The 5,578-nt window shown below is 38.3% G+C and overlaps 1 long non-coding RNA gene across 1 annotated transcript; it reads left to right on the top strand.

Annotated features, from left to right (window-relative positions):
- Positions 1–1,190: 1,190 nt before the first annotated feature.
- On the top strand, positions 1,191–4,717 carry LOC118440578 (uncharacterized). Its single transcript, XR_014982366.1, has 4 exons — positions 1,191–1,233; positions 2,171–2,328; positions 2,741–2,786; positions 4,394–4,717. It is a non-coding gene; the product is annotated as an uncharacterized LOC118440578 (long non-coding RNA).
- The last annotated feature ends 861 nt before the right edge of the window (positions 4,718–5,578 follow it).

Genomic DNA, 5,578 nt, shown 5'->3' with positions numbered 1-5,578 from the left:
CAAGGTGTGGAAGATCATGACCTTTTGACCCTGTCACCTTGTTATTCCACCGGTGCTATGAATATAGTCAATGAGAATAGTATCTACGTTGAAACTATTTCAATTTAGATTATTATCTTTTCGATATTTTTCTCTTGTTAAAGTTTCTTACGAACGCCAAGCTTATCATTTATATCCGAGTATAATGATCAACTTATATGGTTATTCGGGAATATACCAACATTAATTGTAATACTGCGAAATGACTAGAACAGTTAATCTTGTCTAACGTCAATAGATTGTCTCATTTAATTGTAAGTTTTATCTATTTTAATGAGAAACATATAAATCTTATATCCGGATTGTTTTCATTCTATCATCTATAATCGTCATGAGCGAACGTTCGAAGACGATTGCAACAACTTTCACCATTCAAGTGCACAAGGATCGATAGGTCGTGAGATCTAGAAGCAAAGTCGTTTACCTCTTAGTCGTAATCAACTCAGACACCTATTGCGAACATAAGAAGCGGTCGTTTCTTAGTTTTGCGTATGGAATACACATCTTTCAATTCAATGCTTGTAGAGACGGTGAAAGGCCAAAGAGGCCTTCCCTACCTTCGCGAATATCTCGATTGCTTTTTATCCGTGGAGGATCGAGATTAAAGCCGTGCACACACGAGACAATAGTTTCGCGAGTGTATTACGCAGTTTTACTTATCTTGTGCATTAACTAAATGAAAAATAAAAAAACAACAGAAGAAAGAAAGAAAGAAAAGAGAGAGAGAGAGAGAAAGAGAGAGAGAGAGAGAGAGATTTTTGGCGAACGATTCTTTCAACTTCTTTCCCAAGTTTTATCGAGCTAGGCGTCTAAAGATTGTACGAAGTACGCACGACGTTTGTTAATAAAGCGATTGTTGCGTTAATGTACGACGAAAGAAAAAGAAAGGAAATAGAGAAATCATCTTCGGAATAGTAATTGATATTTATTGTATTCTTACGATCATCAACGCAATCGATTTGATCATACATTTAAATATAAAATACATTTCAGGTAGATGTGTTCGAGATATCTCTCGTTGTGCAACTTTCTGCGCTCGGAGATACGAGAGGAACCGAGGGTTCCTATTAATTGAGGAAAAACTCGTTCGGAGAAATGGGTCGCAGGCCGTACGAAAATTTCGATACCCCTTTTACCGCGTCCCACTAAATATGAAAGAGCCGAATAATAGTGATGCTGGTGACGGTGGTGCTGGTGGGTGATGGTGGTGGTAGTAGTAGTAAGGGATGGGAGATCCATGGTGTAGGATTTTTTTCGTGTCGCGTAACTTTATTGTACAATCGATTGCGTAAGGGTCCTCTCTCGTAAAAAGCGACCTGGACGCTTAACGATCAAACGTGGCCACAAATACGCACTTTTACATACGACGATCAACGGTGAACACCATCCGCATGGATTTTAATCGTTAGTTTATTGATATAAAAAGACAAATAAAAATAAATAAATAAATGAATCGACAAAACGAAGAAGAAAAGAAAGAGAAAGATAATCGCGTGCATTTCGTTCCTTCTTTTTCTCTCTTTCTTTTCTTTTTCTTCTTTTTGTTTTTTTCTTTCTTTTTTTTCTCTCTCTCTCTCTCTCTCTAGATTCGGCAAACAAGCAACAAAGTTTCCTTCGGAGGGAACATTAAAAGATTATCATCGTGATGAATCATCCCGTTTGTTGTTACCCAGCAATGAGGTCGCACAATTTCCACATCGTCGTCGTCATCTTCATCGTATTCGTTCTCGTCCTCATCCTCGATTTTGACAGAGAACGAGTGTATATAATTTTCATCTAATGGTTGGGAAAAATCGCGACCCTTTAAACAAAGGAAAATTTTGGATGGATTGGCCCTAGAGGAACGAACAATTGGACGATGTTATGGTAGGAGCAATCAAAGGCGATAGAGGAAGAAGAGAAGGAAGAAGGGAAAGAAAAAGAAAGAGGATCGCGACTAGGAAGATTTTTTATGAGATGCGATACATCGATGACGACGATGATGATGATGATGATGATGATGATGATCATGATGATGATAATAGCGATGGCATAATAGTAGTGATATTGGTAATGTTGTAGTGGTGATGGTAGTGATGGTGGTGGTGGTGGTGGTGGTGGTGGTGGTGGTGGTGGTGATGGTGATGGCGAGATAGTGGTGGTAGTACGAAAGTTAAACTTTGTGAAGTAGAAGGAAGAAGACAAAATCATGGAGAGACAAGAAGGGCGGGGATCAAGCTGAAGAAAGGCGAGAGAGCTATAAAAGAGGCACCGCTCTCGACGATGGGCATCAAACACCTCGACATGAAGGTACGTACAAGAGACGGGTTCGTGCGTGAGCTCGATTTTTCGTTTCTCTTTCTCTCTCTCTCTCTCTTTCTCTTTCTCTCTCTCTCTCTCTCTCTTTCTCTTTCTCTCTCTCTCTCTCTCACTCTCTCACACACATACACTCTCTATCTTTTTCTTTCTTTCTCTCGTTCTTTATCTTTTTCTTTTACTCACTCTTGCTCTTATTCGGCGATCATTACTCATTCTCTTTCTATCTAAATTCCCTCTATTTCTCTCTTCTATTTTCATTCTATCCCTCATCGGTTCTTCTCGAGACGGCAAGGATGATGATGAAGAGAGAGAAAGTGGGAAAGAAAAAGAGAGTGTGTGTGTATGTGTGTGTATTTAGTGTGGGAAAGACATACTCACGCATTTTTTTTGATTCTCCTTACAGGTGTTCGTAATTACGCTCCTATTGGCGTGCATCGCCACCGCCTACGGTGAGTACGATATTCAATGGATTATTTTTTTTCATTCATTCATTTTGCTCTTTATTTTCTTTACTTTTTTTTTTCATTTTTCTCTTTTCTTTCATTTTATTTTTTGCGCTCCCTATGATGATGGTAGCACACTGATGAGAGATCTCGGATCAAAATATTGCAATTTGTGTTAAAAGGATGATGTTTGAACGATCAAATTGAACAATTGAAATTAACGTACAGTGACCTGTGAACTCTTTGATTCGTATCGAAGAATTCGTAAATCAGTAAAAAGTTAATTAATTCATTTTTATTCGAAATATATAGGTTAACGTGAGAGAAATAATCAACGATTAACGGAATCGAATTTATTATCCAATGAATTGTTAACTTGATCGTCCGTCTCGATCGAATGAGCATAAGCACGCTTAATAGTAAGCGATCGTACAGGATTAAACAGACTCGTTCGCCGCTAATCCTACGGAATGAATGCGAATCGTTGTACCTGTCGGCGAGTAATGCGAACGTGTAATGCGTAACTCGTAGTAACGAAGCGAATTATGATACGATATGAAGCTAATTAACGAAAATGACAAGACGATCGAAACTCAAGCGATTACTCTCTCTCTCTCTCTCTTTTCTCTTTATTTTCTCGTTTCATTTTTATTTTCAATATTTCTATTTTTTTTCCGTATCCGTTACCTTATATTTTTATAATGTATTTCTTTCAAAAACTGTTTACGTTTTCTCTTCGCGCGTTTATAGAAGAAGAAAAAAAAAAAAAGAAAAAGGAAAGAAACCCACATTACTTTCGCGTTCAAAATTCTATGACATTTTAAAATGTATTTCGAAAGAAATAAATTTCTTTCGTGAAAGACGCATCGGAAACTCGTTGACTCGTCCAACGGCACCGGTTTGCACTATACGAGGAGAATGAAAGTCGGCGTTGTATCGTAATCGTTTCTTATTTTTTCCTCTCTCCGTCAACAGGCGGTTACATAAGCAGCGGAGGTTGGTCCGGCGGCGGTGGCGGCTGGTCTGGTGGCGGTGGAGGCTGGTCTGGAGGCGGTGGAGGCTGGTCCGGCGGTGGCGGAGGAAGTGGTTGGAAATATGGAGGAGGTGGCGGCGGTGGCGGCGGCGGCGGTGGTGGAGGTGGAAAAATCATCAAAGTGATCACCATTAGCGGTGGTGGCGGTGGATGGCCAAGCGGTGGTGGTGGTGGAGGAGGATGGAAATACGGAGGAGGTGGTGGCGGTGGAGGCGGCGGATGGAAATTAGGAGGAGGTGGTGGTGGATGGTCCGGAGGTGGTGGCGGATGGTCCGGAGGTGGCGGTGGAGGTAATCATTAAGAAATATTCATTTCTTATGAATTTCCATAGTGACTTTCACCGATAAGTCTATACGTAGAGGATTTATTAATAATTCATAGATTTTTTTTTTCTGGTCTTTCTTTCTTTCTTTTTTATTCTTTAAATTTATTTTTTATGTTTGACCTTTTTTCAACACTTCAAGAATTATATAACAAAATCTTGCACATTCAAATAATTTCCTGATATATTAGCGGTTAGATATATTAAGACGAGAAAAAAAATGAGATGAGTCAATTAATAAATATATTCCATTTACAGGCTGGTGGTAAAAGTATACGCGGTATCTACTAAACGATTCGAAATCATCGGTTTTCCCAAGATCATAAGTGCACTTAATCGACCGAATGGATTTCAACACGTCGTCGTTGCTGAAGAAGCTTTCCCAATCTCCCCCTTTCGAGCTTTTTGAAAGAAACATCGTTCAATATTACGAAACGTGATTAAACTCGATCTACGAGAACGTGGATTAAACGAGTAACGAAACGACTTAAGAAAAACGAAAAAATGCAAGAAATATTTGCAAATTTCTGTTACATCTATAGACGTTTCAAAAAAAAAAAAAAAAAAAAAAGAAAAAAGAAAGGAAACAGAAGAACAATCGAAGAAACATTTCGAAAGAAATAATACGACGGATAGTTTGAAAGGACACCAGCAGAGTGTTCAAAGATTGAACTTGTTTTCTTTGTTACAAAAAAAGAGAGAGAGAGAAAGAAGAGAGAAAAAAAATCAATGGACAACGAAGATCGTCACGTTCTTCGACGATGAGAAAAGAACGATACCTTCGATGGCATACCATTATCGATTCTCACTCTTCTTCGAGATAAAAATCCTAAAGATCTTTAAGAATAGGATCAGCCTCTAACGTTGTTACCCGGACTGATAAGAACGAGAAAGGAGGGAGAAAAGGACGGTCTCTTCGTGATAACTACACTTACGATGATAAAACTTACACACCGCCTATACCTACAATACTTATCTCTACACCCACTCTTACCTATGTACTCTTAACCGCGATAAAACGGGTAAAATTTGTGATAAATGAGAACAAAGAAAATTCTATTGTGATTCAACAAATGTGTCGAGAATTTAGTGAACTCGTTCGCGGCACTTAGATATACATAAATACATACATACATACATACATACATACATACATACATACATACATACATACATATATATATATATATTTTTGATAATTGAAAAATATTTCCGAAAAGTACAGAAAAAAAGGACCCTGCTAGTGACAGTATAAATAAACGATTCACGTCGGCAAAATGCGCCGTTTAATTTTATCCCATTATATGATCCTTGTTGCCCTAGGCAACGAAACTTCAGAGAAAAAGGAGTGTCCGTAAATTTTTATTTCTATCAAAAGCTGTCGTGGGAAAATTAAAAGCGCGTAAATTGGTTTAACGATTTACTTTCGATTTATGTTCTCGT

The sequence above is a fragment of the Vespa mandarinia genome, chromosome 7 (assembly GCF_050613455.1).
Source record: "Vespa mandarinia isolate Hongniang chromosome 7, ASM5061345v1, whole genome shotgun sequence".
NCBI classification, from domain to species: Eukaryota; Metazoa; Arthropoda; class Insecta; order Hymenoptera; family Vespidae; genus Vespa; species Vespa mandarinia.
Note: the sequence above shows the minus strand (reverse complement) of the source record. Positions and strands in the feature narration are given on the sequence as shown.